The sequence below is a fragment of the Phyllostomus discolor genome, chromosome 11, assembly GCF_004126475.2.
Source record: "Phyllostomus discolor isolate MPI-MPIP mPhyDis1 chromosome 11, mPhyDis1.pri.v3, whole genome shotgun sequence".
In the NCBI taxonomy this organism is placed as follows: domain Eukaryota; kingdom Metazoa; phylum Chordata; class Mammalia; order Chiroptera; family Phyllostomidae; genus Phyllostomus; species Phyllostomus discolor.
The window spans coordinates 39,881,531-39,898,716 of NC_040913.2; the positions used below are offsets into that span (position 1 = coordinate 39,881,531).

The following is a 17,186-nucleotide window of genomic DNA, read 5'->3' on the forward strand; positions in this document are numbered from 1 at the left end:
TAAGTTTGTCTCCCAAATAAACCCCATTGAAAACATACTATTTCTCTTGAGAATTTATGGTTTTGAAACATTTATGAGTCACATCAATGTTGCAAAAGATATAAGATATATATATATATATATATATATATATATATACTAGGAAGAGATAGTTTTGGACTGTCTTTAAGTTTTATAATACAAATTTAATACCTACTGATCTAAACTTTGAATATCATTTTAATATTTGTTATACTTTTAGCATTTATAAAAAGCATTAGAAAACAGAGAAGTAAACATTGACAGCCAACAAAGTCAAAATGTTTTTTTTTTTTTGTATGTTTTGCTGTTGGAAGTATCCAGAAGGTAAAAAAATTAACTAGGCATTTAGCAACTTTTGAAGTGCTATAAAGTATAACAATAAGTGATTTTACTTAAGTTCAGAACAGTATTATTTAAATAATCTGTAATTAATCTAATCTATGACATTAATTGTCAAATGCACTTCATAATGAAATAGCTGTCAGAACTTAATTATTATATTCAGGTAATACTATCTCCTTCACATACTAACTTCAGTGGATTTAGTAAGAAAAAATAGATACTTCAAGGCTTAAATGATCAAGAAATCATCAAATTTCTATGCTTGAGCACTCTCAAGAATTAGTGGTTCTATTAAATATGGCTCAACAGAACTCTGAGGGAAAATTGTGTCTAATATCTACTCTTCCGAATGTGTGCTTGTGCCTGCCTAGTCGTCTGTTTTTTCATCTTTCCCACCAGACCTCAGTCTCTCCTTGCATTGTTCTCCATGTTCTTCCCACTGGCTGTCTCCCTGGGCTCTATACCTTTTCTTCATCCACATCTTACCTTTTTTCCAACATCTCTATATGATCAGCAGAGATCATGAAGATAATGTAGATAATCTGATAAACTAATGGAAAGTTTTAATAAATAACATGGGTATTAGATATTTACTTTGATTCTAGGAAATTTATTTAATGGGAAGCTCTAGGCAAGGCAAATAGAGAAAAAAGACATTCAAGGGGAAAAAAAGCCTATCCAGTCACACTTAAACCATGCAGGAATGTGCCCACCTAATTTGTCTTAAGGTGATCTAGTCAAAAGTTTGGAAACAATATTTTCAAAGTTAATCAGTTAATACTCTAACACAGAGAACAATGATTTTTTTTCTGAAATTCTGTGTTTCCTCGTTTGTAGATAGGATGAAAGAATTATGCCATATTGTCTAACTTTACAAAAAATAAGGTGAGGAAGATTACATTGAACACTTTGCTTGCCAATTTATAACTGTTGGTATTATAAAATCAATCTGCACAATATCTGACTTTCTAAATGGTACAATATATAGAAAGTATAGCCAAAGCTACTTCTGTAGCAAAGAAGGTCTTTGAAGGTTATCATTATAGACATCCTATCCAAAATGATCCCATACAACCCTTCAGTCTTAGTGGATATGTAGAATAAAGTGTCCTACCTACACAAGATACCTAAATGCTATGGCTGATTAGACTTTAAGAAGTTTTAAAGTGATTTATTTTTCCACATATTAATAAATACTCACTCTGGTAGGCTGCCTTGTTTTTTTTGTTGTTGTTGTTGCTGTTGTTGTTGGCTTTTGTTTTTGTTTTCAAAGTCTCTGAGAATATATGAGGTAAGGCAAAAGAAGGTTTACAGTTGTTTGTATGGAAATAATATAATAATTAATAAATACTAACACAAGAGTAAACTTTGTGTTTCATTTACTCACAGCTATAAGCCTATTTTGTTCTACCCTGTATACTTTTATATGTGGTGATGTGGGAAGCAGCAGAAAGATTTCATATGTTTTCTAAATAAAAATGGCAATTGTGGTAGGCTAAAATAAAATTTGAAGAAATGCATTATATTCAGAATAGTTTTGTCTCACCTTTAAACAGCCAGTCCTAATCTCTGTTTGGGCACTGTTTATCAACTTAGAAAAGCCCTAGATTTCCATAGCGCTTTAATAAACACAAAAGTAGTCATTTTTAGTTGAATTTATTGGGGTGACATTGGGTAACAAGATTTTATAGGTTTCAGGAGCACAATTTTATAATACATTATCTGTATATTTTATTGTGTGTTCACCACCCCAACTCAAGCCTGCTTCTATCTCTACTTATCTCTCTCTATCCTCTTCTACCTCTTTCTACCCTCCTTTTTTTCACTGGTGGCCTTTAAGTCTGCTTGCTGTTTCCTTGTCAGGAAATGTCAATACCTAACTAGCTCAGGGATTAAGAGAATGGACCTTCCACATGTCATTATAGTTAATTGCTCTGACTTTTACCATAGATGGAAATCATCATTGATATTTTCTGTTTAGAAAACAAAGAAATGGCTAACAAAAGATTTTTTTATGGCCCTGGCTGGTATTGCTCAGTGGATTGAATGCCAACCTTTGAACTAAAGTGCTGCTGGTTTGATTCCCAGTCAGGGCATATGCCTGCGTTGTGGACCTCCCCAGGTAGGGGGCATGCTAGAGGCAACCACACATTGATACTTCTCTCCCTCTCATTCTCCCTCCTTTTTCCTCTCTCTAAAAATAAATAAATAAAATCTTTAAAAAAATATGTTTTTAAGAATGTTCATAAGAAAAATAGAATTCAAATCTAGAAGATCATCATTTTCTGAAATTGCACTTTGAAAGATAGACTGTAGAAGCAATTTTCTCAGGTTTCCTCTGGCCACTTCAAGGAACAACGGTAATCAATCACAATTGTTTTACAAAATTGAGTTGCTGGTAACATGTCACAACAAACTGATTAAATTGTCCCAGAAGAAGTTATCAACTTTATTGGGACTAATGGTATCTAAGATTTTAAGTCAGAAAGCTGTTTTCATTCACCCTTCAAGAAATATGCGTGCTTTTGAAAACTCAGCAAAGTTGATTTAATACTTTTGGAATAGACCTTAGACAAAGGTTCACTACAACATTTTTTACACTTCAGGGTATCATAAATATTTTGTTATTAGCGTAATAGTGACAATTAATGTCTCAAAGTATTTTACTAATTAATCCATCTTGCTATATCATTTTAAGTTGCTTTCCTTTTCTCACACAGGTTTACTTCTTTTCTTGTTTTAATGTATTTAATACATCTTTTTGTCCTAATCTCTGTTCTTTCTTTCCTTCTTTTTTTAAATTTTGCTAAAGTACAGTTGTCTCTATTTTCCCTTCACCACTCCCCCCACATTTCATCCCAACCACCCACCCTCAATCCTACTGCCTTTGGCTTTGTCCATGTGTCCTTTATACATGTTCCTTGACAACCCTTGTCTAGTTTTCCCCCATTAGTTCTGCCCGCCTCCCCTCTGGTTACTATCAGTTTGTTCTTTATTTCAATGTCTCTGGTTATATTTTGCTTGCTTGTTTGTTTTGTTGATTAGGTTCCACTTATAGGTGAGGTCATATTGGATTTGTTTTTTACCACCTGGCTTATTTCACTTAGCATAATGCTCTCCAGTTCCATGCATCCTTATTATATGACTTGAAATCACATGTGTGGTTTCAAAGCATGACTATAAGCATGACCAATGTCTGATGTCATGGTATTCAATTAATGTTATTTAACAATAATTTCTCAATATGCTGATAATGTGAAGGCAAAATTGAATCAGATTTTACTAGCCACTGTGATAAAGAGACAATTAGGAATGTACTTAGTCTCAATTTACAGAACACCTTTTTAAAGAGAAATGAAACATGCTTTGTTTATTTATTTATTTTCATTAAATGTATTGGGGTGGCATTGTTTAATAAAATTAATAGGTTTCAGGTATACAATTCTACAATACTTCATCTGTATAGTTTATTGTGTATTTACCACAAGTCCTTTCCTTCCTTGCTTTTTTTCTTTCCTTTCCTCTCTTCCCTTTCTCTCCCCCTTTCATCTTGTTTCATCATCTTCCTAAAACCTCTTCTTCATCTCTTCTTCATTATACACAAATAGAAATGGTCTGAAATAGCCATTGTATCTTCATCCTATACACACCCATGGTAATGAAAAATGCTGCAGAGTCCATCTGAGTTCTAGAATCTATAGTAGTGTGTGAAAAATATTCATTATGCATTAAAATGTATGTTAGTGCTTGCTTAACATTGAAATCTTAAATTTCATAATTCTTTACAAAAAACAAAGCTCAAGTGTGGAGTTCTCATATACCTGATATTCTTAAAAAATGGCTGGCCGTTTATTCTCAAATGAAAATGATCAACTTCATATTTGAAGCATTTGAATAAGGAGGTAAAATGATAGTGATAGCTAATTCTAAGTGTCATTTTGGCTGGGAAATAAAGTGCCCAGATTCAACGTGATTCTGGATATATGTCTATAAAGGTGTTTCTGGATGAGATTATTAGCATTTGGATTGTAGGACTGAGTAAAGGGGTTTACCCTCTGTGATATGGGTATTATCTTATCCATTTTGGACCTGAATAAAATAAAAAAGGGGGAGGAGGGAATTTCCCCCACTTCCTGACTGGTTCAGATAGGTCATTGGTTTACTCCTGTTTTTTGTTTTAAATACATATTTTATTTATCATTTTTAGACAGAAAGGAATGGAGGGAGAAAAAGAGGGAGAGAAATGTCAATGTGTGGATGCCTCTAGCATGCCCCCTACAGGGGACCTGGCCCACAACTCAGGCATGTGCCCTGACTGGGAATCAAACCAACACTTTGGTTTGAAGGTTGGAACTCAATCCACTGAGCCACACCAGCCAGGGATACTCTTGCCTTTAATTGGGAGTAACATCATCAGCCTTGGAATACTCAGAATTACAAATCCACTTTCCTGGATCTCTAGTTTGCAGACAAGACATCACAGAACTTCTCAGCCTTCATAATTGTGTAAGCAAATCCCTTATATCAGAATACTATAATGTTATAGTAATTACTTTATATATGTATATATGTGTAGATACACACATGTATCTACACATCCTATTGGCTCTGTTTCTCTGGAGAACACTGATATTCTTTCCATTAGAGGTAGAGACTCCTAATATTAAGATCATCTTTGATTTTTAGACTAATACATCAGATGATCAGACACCTCTTCTACTAAAAAGAGTAGAGATTAGGCACTAAAAGATCCATGAGAAGGTCATCATAATTATGTATTTGTGATAGAATAATGATATTTGTGATATCATGATTTGTGATCATTATGTATTTGTGATGGCCATAGATAAAAATATAAAATTAACAATTATTTTTAAGAGAGCTTAATGAGGTAGACTTGACAGAATTATAGAAAACAAATTGGCATATATAAGAAAGAATTTTCAAGATGCAGACAGAAGTGAAACATATAAAAATTCAGTGTGTAAGTCACAGATGACTAGAACTGAAAGTAGGCATCAAGGATGATCATTGATGGTGATCGACATGAGATTATAATAAATTAAATTGAGGTAGACATTGACAATGTGAACAAAGAAATGTATGACATATTTATTCTTTTACACATAAGGAGATGAGGCTCAAAAAAGTTGTTTGTTTATTTCCTGGACTAAAATTTAAGATTATACAGCTTGAAAGGATTGAGATAATACTGTCTCCTGATCTTATGGCTCAAAGTTGATGGCCATTCTACTAATAAAGTATGTCAAATATTAAAAGTAAGATAACACTATCCTAAACATTTAGGAGCTGAGACTTGTTAAAACTTAACATTGGTATGATAATTACAATAGGACTATGGGATCACAAAACTTATTTGAGAATCAGCTGGATGCAAAAGTAATTTTAAAAGATTTTTCTATACAATATTTTGTATAAAATAAAATATCTTTGAGTTATTACTGTAGAAGTCAGAGATACTGTTGTGGCAAAAAAAGTTAACATCTCATGCAGAAGTACGACATTTTAGTAGCAAAAGGTATACATGTGCAATGATGAAACAGAACAAGATTAATTTCACAAAATAATAGATTCTAAACATGCATGAATAAAACCTTCAAGTGCATATACAGTGGGGTTAAAAAAGGTTATACAAGAACCTTTTTTTAATCTTCACCCAAGGATATATCTATTGATTTTAGAGAGAGGGGAAAGGAGAGAGAGAAAGATAAAGGAAGAGAGAGAAGCAAACAACTATGTGAGAGAGAAACAGATCAGAACATTGATCAGTTTGATTGGTTGCCTCCTGAACACTCCCTGACCAGGTGTCAAACCTGCAACCTTTTGTAATATGTACATTTTGATGTAAAGTACCTAGCATTTTGCACTGTGGCCAGGTAGCTCAGTTAATTTGAGCATTGTTCCGATATGCCAAGATTGCCGGTACCTACTCTGATTAGGGCACATACAAGAAGCAACCAATGAGTGCATAATCAAGTAGAACAACAAATTCTCTCTCCCTCTCTCTCTCTCTCTCTCTCTCTCTCTCTCTCTCTCTCTCCTCTCCCGTCTCAAATCATAAAAATGAGTGAATAAAGTACCTAGCATTTTTACTTACATTTCTCTAATACCCTGCAAGGTATGATTAGCAGACAGGTATACCTCCACCATTTTACAAATATTGAAGGCAAACTTGAAGAGCTGGTAATTTTCCTCAGGTCACATAGCTATTGTGATCTCAGGAGTTATGGCTGCCAATACTTTAGGTTTAATTTGTAAACATACAGCAGTGAGGAAATATGTTAAGACATACCTAAAATGGATACTTGGGTGTAATGGACAACTCATTACACTTGAATGACTAATAAGTTTATTCTTTGATTACCTTTAGTTATTTTAATAAGATTTTTCTGGACAGAGTTCAAGCTTACATTTTGATGTGACCTTTTCAGAGAGACCTTTATTTTTATTAAAGTCCCTTTGTCCCTCGTTAACATTATACAAGTCTTTAAGGTTATTTCAAATGTTGATTCAACAAGTAATAAATTACCCCTGTCTAATCAAATGCATGCACTCAAGCAGTCACTGTGGGTGTTTGTTTGTAATTGGTATACTTAATACATGACATCAGAATCCTTGATGAATTACTTAATGCCTAAACTTCATCATCATCAATTAATATTTATAACATGCTCAAATGCCTGTCATGTCTGTTAAACTAAATTTTACAAAAACAAATATTTTATAAAGCATAATTGCAATGATTTTGTATGTAAACAATCACCACTAAGCACTAAACAATGCACATGCATATTATATGCTCATTTTTATTTTATTTTATTATTTTTGTTTCTTATTGATTTGGAATGAGCACTTGTAGCTGGCTATCAACATCCTCATCATTGAACCATGTTATTGAATATTAACCTACCTGTATGTATTTCTGTATGGTTTGAAAGGCAAATCCAGGTACAGGAGACTACGACATGGAGGCAAAAGTTTCAGTCGAGGAAGTGTCCATCTGAATTCAGCATAAATCCACTCTTAACAGCAGATATTGCTGCTTTGGAAAAAAATGTTTCAGAAAGTGTGTGGTTTTGGTCTTACAGTAGTATAACCAAGGGTAAAAAGGATTAATGGACCATTTTAGCTAAAAGTGTCTTTAATGGAAAGTATTTCTCCTTCGAACACTAAATATATATGGTTTATACTTTGTTTGCTTTGTTCTCTAAGTAGTATGTAAGTGACTAAATCAAATGGAAGGAGGAAGGATTACTGTTGTCCATCATCATCTATAAAACTATATATTTTCTGTTGTATATGTTCTGCATTTATCTATAGCTTTTCTCTGTTAATGCTATTAATTTTGCTCGAGGATACACATAACTCTTCATCTAAAGTCATGCTGTTTCTTTAATTTATACACTTAATAAACTTTAGACAAAAGCAGTAGTAGTTTCAACATTTTCATGGCTTGAGATTAGTATTCAAATTGAAATATATAATCAAAGACCTTGCTAAGCTTCATTATGGTGTCATCTCTATTCTCTTCCCTTCTGGAAATATTTAGTTACTTCTTTTTACTCAAACATTTATTTTTCCATATACTCCTGCATAGATATTTATATTGTTTGTTAAGAACTTCAAGAAAAAAGTTTTGTTAAAAGCATTCTTATTTCATACTTTCACAGTTGAATGTTCTTCATAAAAATATTAAATTTACATGCTCATAGTAATGTGCTCATTTGAATAGAAAACTGAATAGCTTACATATGGCAAACATGAGGAATTTATTTTGATATCTTATACTCTCAATGCATGTTTTAAACATTAGATAAACTGCTTACATGTAAAGGAATAAAGCTTTACACTGTTTCCATTTGCATCATTTAATCATTTGACTAATTCATTCATCTCTATTCCCATGGATTGCAGTTTGTATCAAGGAATTTGTTTTCCCATGGTCAAAGCAGTAAGTAGAAAGTAGGTATCTGGGATTCTGAAAATAAAACACTGTCACCTTCTTAAATTTTAATATAATTAGTTTCTCATCCTCTTGGTAGATTATTTTGGTAGCAAGTATTAATAATGCTAAGGGCATGATAGCAATTCAAATATACAGAAGAGAGAAGACAAAGAAAATAAGATTTGCTGTGTGTACTGTATATGCTAGGTGCTCTGCTAGCTGGGAATTTTAGTGAAAAGAGTAGCATTCACACCTAACATTTATGTAATTATTTCAATTAGCCAAGTGAGGGCTTTACATTTATTTGCTCACTCACTCTCACAATAACTCTCCGATGTAGGTGGATTTTTATTTAGGTATACCAGATAATCCCATTGAAATTAATCACCAAACCTCAGATTTATAATAAAGAAAGTATTTATTTCTATCTTATGATCCATATTCAAAGTGAATTTGAGGCTGGGGATATGTGGGAAGGGTCTTGTTCTACACAGTCATTCAAAACCAAGGTCGTCATAGCTGTTACCAACCATCCATTGGGCCCAAAGTGACACATACTATTTGTGCCCACAACCCTTTGGACAGAGCTAGTTTCAGAGACCCACAAAACAAGGAGTATGGAAATAAGGGGCACATGTGCGATGTTTGATGAACACTACTCTCTCTGCCACAGTGTGCTTCTGTTGTGCAAACTATGTGATTTTACTTAGTTCCATCTTCCAAACAAGGCCTTTCATGGAGAGTATGCACATTTATTACCAACTTTTCTACTTGAAGTATAAGGAGGCAGATGATTCTTTTAGCTAGGATTATAGTTTCTTTAACAGTAGAATGAATGAAGATCTCTGCATGGAGTCAGTTTCCCAATTCAAAAGCTACAATAGGAGATAAATATATAATTGAATATTTGCCCTGATGGTCCTTTATCCATAGACTATTTTAAAAAAGAAAAATTGTTAGCGCCACAACTATAATCTGATCTGTGCCATAAGGGTTAGTTTTAATTTGTTGTTCTTATTTAAAGGAATTTTTCACTTCAACTTTTAATGTTTACTTTCTTCAGCCATCAGAAATTCCAGCACTGCAAGCCTCCATGTTTCTGGAATCTACCCCTTTACTTTTTATCATGCCGACAAACTAACCCATCTCTTTCCTATGAAAACTTGCCAAATACAGGCGTTTAGAGCTCACACAAACTATGTTTTGTTTTACAACCTCTTCTCCAATAGCAACAAAGTTCTTCAGTCACAAAATCTATCTCTTCTATAATTTTACATGACAGTTTAACCAAATAATTTGGCACTGCATATCAATGATCATCATCTTTCCAGACTCCGATATTAGTTGTTTTTGTTTCCCCTGTCTTTTCCAAGCTGCTTAGCTAATACCACAATGTATGGTTTACTTCAGGAAAACTCTACTTGTAATAACAATTTTGGGAGAAATAGTTACATAGTTGGTGTTCCAGCTGCTGTGATTTTCCACCAATTAGACAAGATTCTTCTAGGATCCTGGTCTGTGACCTCTCTTGACCACTCTTGAAATGCTGGTAACCTCCTTGGCTTTACCATCTTGTTTTTCTTCATGTTTTACATCTTTGTGTTTCCACAAATGAAATATTTAGTGAGTACACTGACTTCCATCACAATAGTTACTGCTATAATTCCAATTTACAGGTGTGAATCCTGAGGCACAATGCATTAAAATAGTAGCTTAAAGTCTCACAACCAATAAAACAATGACTCTCCAGAGTACATGACCATTATTGTGACAGAATTAATTTAGTTCTCACAACTATGGTCTTAAGTGTTTTTCATTTCTCATATCTAAGTATGTAGACTTTTTGGATACTCTATACAATCCCTCTACTTTAGCATTTACCAAACAGATACCAGAAAGTCCATGTTTCTGCCTAAAAATTCCCCTGTATGCTCTGGTTAAGTCAATCACACCATCTACAGAACTAGTAAATCTCAAAATACTTCCCTCTTTCTTTTTCTAAAATCTTTCTTCTCTAATTAGTGATAAAACCAAAATAACCTTGGAATCTGTGCCCACCTTTCAGCCTCTCTTTTGTCTTTCTCTTTTCTAGTTTAAACCTTTATCACCTATTTCCCTCTGAGTTTGGCACACATGTTTCACTGGTTTATCTATTTAAAGTCTCTCTCACATCCCACCCATCCTATGCATTCTTTTCTAAGCAGAAGTTATAGAATTAAAGTAAAGATTTACTATATTATTTCTCTTTGTAAAACTAACAGCAACAGTGCCTTGCTTCCTTTTACTACAAAATAAACCCTAAATGTTAGTTGAATTAAAGGGATTGTATGGCTGCCCTCAAATGAGATCAGAACGTGAGCTGGAAGAAGTTTCACAAGAAATGATCATTTAAGGACATATAATGTGCATTAGGCATTAAAATAGAGCTGTCAAGTTAGTGTTTGGATACATAAACTTCAAACCATTGTGATATAGATATGAATAAAATTAAACTACCAAGGGATTGGGCACTGAAAAGTAATGACTGGTAGAGTAAGAAGAAAGCCAAAAGACAAGGGTATTCTGGAAGCAAAGTGAAAGAAGTCTATCAGAGAGGATTGCAGGACTTACTTTTTCAAATACTGCAGGTACGTGAAGTAAAATATTCATTTAAAACTGAAGTTTGAATTTACAAAGTGCCTAAAATAGGAATTTGGTAAACTGGTTGTTCTAAAGCGTGATTGAATTTGGTACAAAAGGTGATCATAGGAAAATAATTGGAGGCAGTTAGTATAAAGACTATTTTGACATGAAACAAAGGAACAAAGAAATGGTGTGGTAGCTACTGGATATAAGCAGGTCAGGTATTCTTTATAAGAAGGGAGAAATATATAAAAGATGGAAGCTTTCTACTGAGGGTAACAACTCTTCTGAGAGAGAAAAGTTGATTATGTGAAAGAAGTAGTGACTAGGAGAGAATGGATGTTGTTGAATAGATGAGAGAATCTGGAATCTTGTACCCCAGTGAGGATATCAGCTTTATATAGCAGCTTGAAATTTTTATAAACAGTGAAGGGAAACAAATGCAGGATGTATGTGCAGATATAGTAGACCAGTACGTATGGTAGCAGTATCTGTGGATGTTCCCATTTGATATACATATTTTTAATTTCTCAGTGAAATAAGAAGTAATGTCATTAGCTAAAATTAAGGTAAGGAATGGAACTGATGAGAAAATGGGAATTTATGAGTGAGGTTATAATATGAAATAAATAACTTTTTGAGTTTTTAATTCTTGTGAATGTTTTGATCACAGATGCTGTGTCTACTAATTTGGTATTCTCAACACACATGGGATATACTAGGTTAATGATAAGAATAGCAATAAAAATGTAAAAATAATAATTGCTCAGATTTCTTGTGCACTTATTTGCCAGTCATTATCTTAAGTGCTATATACAGATGAACTTATCTTCACAGGAAATTGAAGAGTTGGTCAGCATAATATTCTTATTATTCAAATAATGAAATTAAGATAATAAAATGATATTTTACCTAAGATTACACATTTAAAGAAGCTGTTGAAATGAAAAAAGAAAACAAAATTAAGTAGAAAAAAAAAGTACCTTTTATGAGGAACCCAAGAAGACTGAAAGACTTGAGAAGTCAATGTAGCAGGTACTTTGGTAAATCAGGGTGTGATCATTTGAAACTGAATTTAGAAACCTTCCCAGTGCCCTAAAAGTGGCCACTTATTTAAGCCCATCTCATGGTTATTTCTGCATTCATAAACAAGTACCAGGGTCAGTGTAGTTAGACATCCCTCATAAAATAAAGTTATCTAATGTCTGAAACTGTTGCAGTAGTTAGTTACAAAGGAAAGGGGCAAATGGAATCAGACACTAAACCAGATTAACTAGGAAGTGGGCAGTTTCACAGTCACTTTAGGCATCTAAGTAGACAGAAAAGATTGGCTTTCCAAGTGACCACAAAGTGGAGGAGACTAGCCTGGACAAATCTTGGAAAGGGAGTAGATAGAATAAGGGTACAATCCAGGAAGACCCAGAAAAGGAATTGAGTAGGTGGAGGGACCAGCCTCTGAAGAATTAGGAAGAAGATTGGATAATTGAAAGAAAATTTACTCCTTTTCAAACCAAAGATTCTATTCAAAGCTTAACAAGACCCCAGACAAGCTCTCTCTCCAAAGCAGCCTCAGGGGCCCCGGGTGCACAGCTGCACAGAAGGCACATGCTCACCGGCCTCAGTGAGCACGGAACACTGTGGATGGCTCACTGAAACACGAGAAAAACATACACAGAGACAACCAGGTGCTATGGGGAAGTAGGGACAGAATGGCCACTTTCTCTAGTGGAGAACGCCCCGTTTCCATTCCCAAGTAGATTTTTATTAAGAATACAAACTTAGTTTGTAGATTCACAGTCTGGCAGAAAAGATCAAAAGAAATAGATGACTTTCAAAGGTGCAGACAGAACCCCTGCTGTGATTCTAGGCAGAGTTTGGAGTTTTATCATTTGAAAGGACTACAGGGCTCAAAGGGCTAGTTTCGGTTTCCCGTCTGTGCCTTCAAATTCTAATCTAGTAATGTCCTCCAGCAAACAGATCTCACAGGATCTTGCATATTCTATGTCCCAGGCCTGATTACCCCTGGGGGCCGCTGACTTTAGTCTGGACTGCACTGCCCTGTTATCTCCATAGGCCTGAGACAACAGAGGAGACAAAGGCAGCCAGGAGACTTGGATTTGTCACATCTAAGAAAAAGGACTCAGGCTTTGACAAATCCAAGGGGGCAAGGGTTGATGTCCATCACCCCTTCATTTCCACAGCCCCAAGTCTCTTCCCAGAAGCCTCCTTGTGATCATGCCTATCTTAGATGATTCCTTCCATGGGAAATCTTACCCATCATTGGCTAACTGATCAAGCATAGGAGGTTAGGCACAGAACAGGCAGCATTCATGACAGGGAAATAAGTTTTGTCTCCTTAGTGGCTCCTGGTCCAGAGGTCTCTCACTCAGCCTATGTCATGGGGAGTTACAGCTTCCTGAGACCAGGCAGGGCGGTCCCCAACACACAGATGCTGTGCATGGTGCTGAACAAGGACCGGAGGGAAATAGTAAGCTAGATTACTGAAGTTTCAGTTACTTACAGTATGTGTGGGTCCTGGCCCTCCTCCTGGGTTTGGTAGGGACACCTGTGGGCCTTTGGCCCCAGAGGTTGGACTTCTTCCACAGCCAGACAAGTTGAGCCACCTGGTTGTGGATGAGGAAGTGCACCTAAGTCCTTCCTTTGTTTTTGTTGCAATAAGTCTTTCAAGGATACCTCAAGTCCAGCTACACAGGAATCCCCCAAATTTTTTTCTCACAACTTCACAAGAACCTATTTCCAGACCTCTCAGGCAGACTTGCCTTGGTCCCTGTCCACATCTGCAAACAAAACCATCTGCAAAGAAAACCTTAGGTTTGTTCTTTGAGGTTAGGGTGTGTACCTTAAAGTCCTTTATATCTCCTTATATCTCCAGCAAATTTCAAATAATATAAATTTATCATTGATACTGATTGTAAGGACAATGATTTCGTGGCTTTTTAAATTTACATCTCTATATGCAGATAGCAATCACCTTGAAAGACTGATTGCTAATATTCGAATTGCCTTTTGTGCAAAGGTGACAAATTTTAGATCAAATTGCCTTTGACTGTGTTTTCAGAAAGGTAGATCTTAGTAATGACATTTGATTTTTCTTTTTTGAACAAACAAATGAGTTTCAAGACTGTTTCTACAAAGACAGAGCACTATATAAATTCCACATGAAAGCAAGTCCTAATTTAAAAAATAATACCCTAATGATGCCTAATTATTTCCTTGACAATAAGCAGCAACATAATTAGTCACCTTTATCTTCTTGTGCACCTGGAATTGCTGTTGTGAATAAAGCATATGAAGCACAGTCCATTTTCAAAACAATGCTTTCCACTGGGGGTAACTGAGAAGGCTGGGTTAAGTATGCAAGGTAATTTATGACAAATCATTACAATTTCTAATAGTATTTGATCCATTTTTGAAGGAATTGATGAAATAATTAACAGAGTTAAGACAACTTTCCATTGCAAGTTACACAATTGTTTTAGACCAAAACATAAAACACTTCCTATAAAGCTAGATATAACGTAATTTGAACAGACAGTGAGTCTCTATGTCAGGCATTTCTTTGCCATAGCAAATGGCAACTATTAACTCCAAACTTTGAGATTTTATCCAGAGAGAACTTGGAAATCTCTTCTCAGTTAGATAATGTCTTTTCAGAAATGGGTTGTGGACAGGATAGATTAACCAAGCTGACAACCACTCAAATGAGTTCCTGGAGGGTGAGCCTTTGCAGACAGAAAGGAAAATAAAAGTCCTGTGTCTTCACCACTGCCACAGTGAATGGCTTAAAGTCAGCTTGTACCATCTTCTATAAAATTCAAAGTGAGAAAGGCAAGGAACATTCGCTCCTTGGTTACTGCAGAACAGCTAGCCTTCACCTGTAGTACTAATACTATGCATCTTTATACATATTCAAGGTAGTCATTCTTTCTAAGTAGAAACAAATCTACTTGGTAAATTACAAATAAATTACTATGGAGGATAGACAATCTTTCTGATTACTGTTGGACTTTTCTGAGTAGTTACTTTCTGTACTATTGAAATGTTCTAAGTAGTTACTTTTTATACTACTGGACTTTTCTGAGTAGTAGCTTTACCACATAATTTATTTGTTATCAATTGTTTTATAGAAAAATACCACATATAGTAATTAAAACAACACACAGTTATTAACAGCTTCTCTGAGTAAGTAGTCTGGGAAATGCTTAGCTAATTTCTACACCAGGGTCTCAAAGGCAACAATCAGAGTAAGCCAAGGCTGATTTCTCACCTGGAGGTCCCAATAGGGAAGGATCTGCTCCCAAGCTCCTACCACCAGTTGGGCAGAATTCATTTCTTTGCAGCTGCAGGCTGGCTGCTGAAGACAACCCTCAGCTCCTAGATGCTGTCTAGAATTACTAGAGAACAACTGCAGTTCTGTGCCTCTGAAGATTCCCCAACCTGACTACAAACTTCAAGCCAGCAATGAAAGTCACTAGAATAAGTGGTCTAGCAAGACAGAGTCATACAAAATAATCACAGAAGTGATGTGCCATCACCCTTGCTATATTGTATTAATTAAAATTAAGTAATAGGACCTCCCTCATTTAAGGGGAAGAGGTACAAATCTTGTATGGTAGTGGGATACCCCCCAAAAATGTTCAATTTTTTTAACATGAAGCATTGTTTCCTCTGTTCCAGGAAGCAGATATTTACAAATCCTTAACTATTGGGTTGCCCCAAAAATCTGTTTCATTCTTCCTGTAAAATAAAAGATACATTTTTTTTTATTTTCACCAATAACTTTATTATTTGGGTGTTTTGAGTATGTCATCTATCTCCCGTATCGTACAACATTGATTGTTCTCAGTTAACATCTCAATTTGATAGCTATCAACTTCAGGTGGTTTACTTGACCATAGAATATTATCATCCAGTGAGAAATCTTCAGCATGAAACTTTGCAAACTGTTTTTGACACATTTTATCAGTCACAGCACCTACTCCATATACTGCACAAATCATTTTTTTGTGCAAATATGTTTTTATCTTTCTTGAAATAATAAAACATAATATGCTGAAAATGTTGCTCATTTTCTTAAATCTTCAATATTAAAATGGCCACACAAAAAATCACCAATTTTGTTAATTTTTAAATGTATGCTGATATGACAGCTGTCACAATAAAATCTAACTAAATTGTTTTGAATAAAGTTAAAAACACCTAAGTGTTACTAGAGCCATCTTAATGGAAAAAAAATGTGAGCTTTTTGGCCAACCCACAGAATTGTTGACACTTTTACTTAGGAGATTTCTTTAACAAAGTCCACACTACTAAGTTCTCTACTTTTCATGATGACTATTACACATCATTGTCTCCCTACCTTTTTCAATAGGACTGAGAGCACAATGCTGATTCAAAACAGGATAGTATATTGAGTTGAGTAAGAGTTCAAGAGGCCTAGTTACTTAACACTGCCCTTAGACCTGAATCAGTCTCTTAAAGTTTATGATCAGACCACTTGTTTGCCCTACTTTATATTAGTGTAGCCTCTAACTACATTTCTTTAGTCTGAATTTGCCTTCCCTTCAGTAACTGTGGAGAGAATGTCTACAAATTTGATTCTTGGAACAAATCAGCTATCTGAGAAAAAGCTTTAGTTCTAAGAATTTGAACACAAATGGTCCACGAGCCCATGTGTTCCCCCATTCCCTATTTTTTGGACCAGTAAAGCTGGCTTTCTAAGTAATTTGAAGTTCAAATTTCTATACCTACCACTGCACTTAACATCTAAAGAGTTCCTGCTTAAAGAAATTCTCTTTGAATAAACCACAGAAGGCCTGAAAATCACTTGGTATATTCTGGTTTTAAACACACACAAAACATTACTTTTTCTGATTACTGAAAAAAAATATGTTGACTTCTAGAACAAAGTAAATCAGTATTCCTTCAATTGCTATGAAGATCACATAGCAAGAATTGCTTACTAGCCTCTTCTTAGCTATATAACTTCAGGCCACATTCTTTACATCCAAGCAGTTCTGCACTTTATTCTGAAAAACAAAATAAAACAAAAACAAAAAAAAATAACACTCACCCTACCTTCTCAGAATTAAAAAAAAGTTCTTTCTTGTCTTTATTCATGGTGTACTCCTTTGGGTCTTTCACTGTCTGGTACTAATTTCACATTCACTTCTACTAAGATTTTTATCTTCTTATTCTACCTGCCAGGTTCTCT

The 17,186-nt window shown here is 34.8% G+C and overlaps 1 long non-coding RNA gene across 1 annotated transcript; it reads right to left on the reverse strand.

Moving 5' to 3' along the window:
* Positions 1–803: 803 nt before the first annotated feature.
* On the reverse strand, positions 804–15,903 carry LOC118497274. Its single transcript, XR_004899797.1, has 3 exons — positions 15,801–15,903; positions 2,823–2,831; positions 804–814 (listed from the first exon to the last, which is right to left on the reverse strand). It is a non-coding gene; the product is annotated as an uncharacterized LOC118497274 (long non-coding RNA).
* Between the last annotated feature and the right edge of the window lie 1,283 nt (positions 15,904–17,186).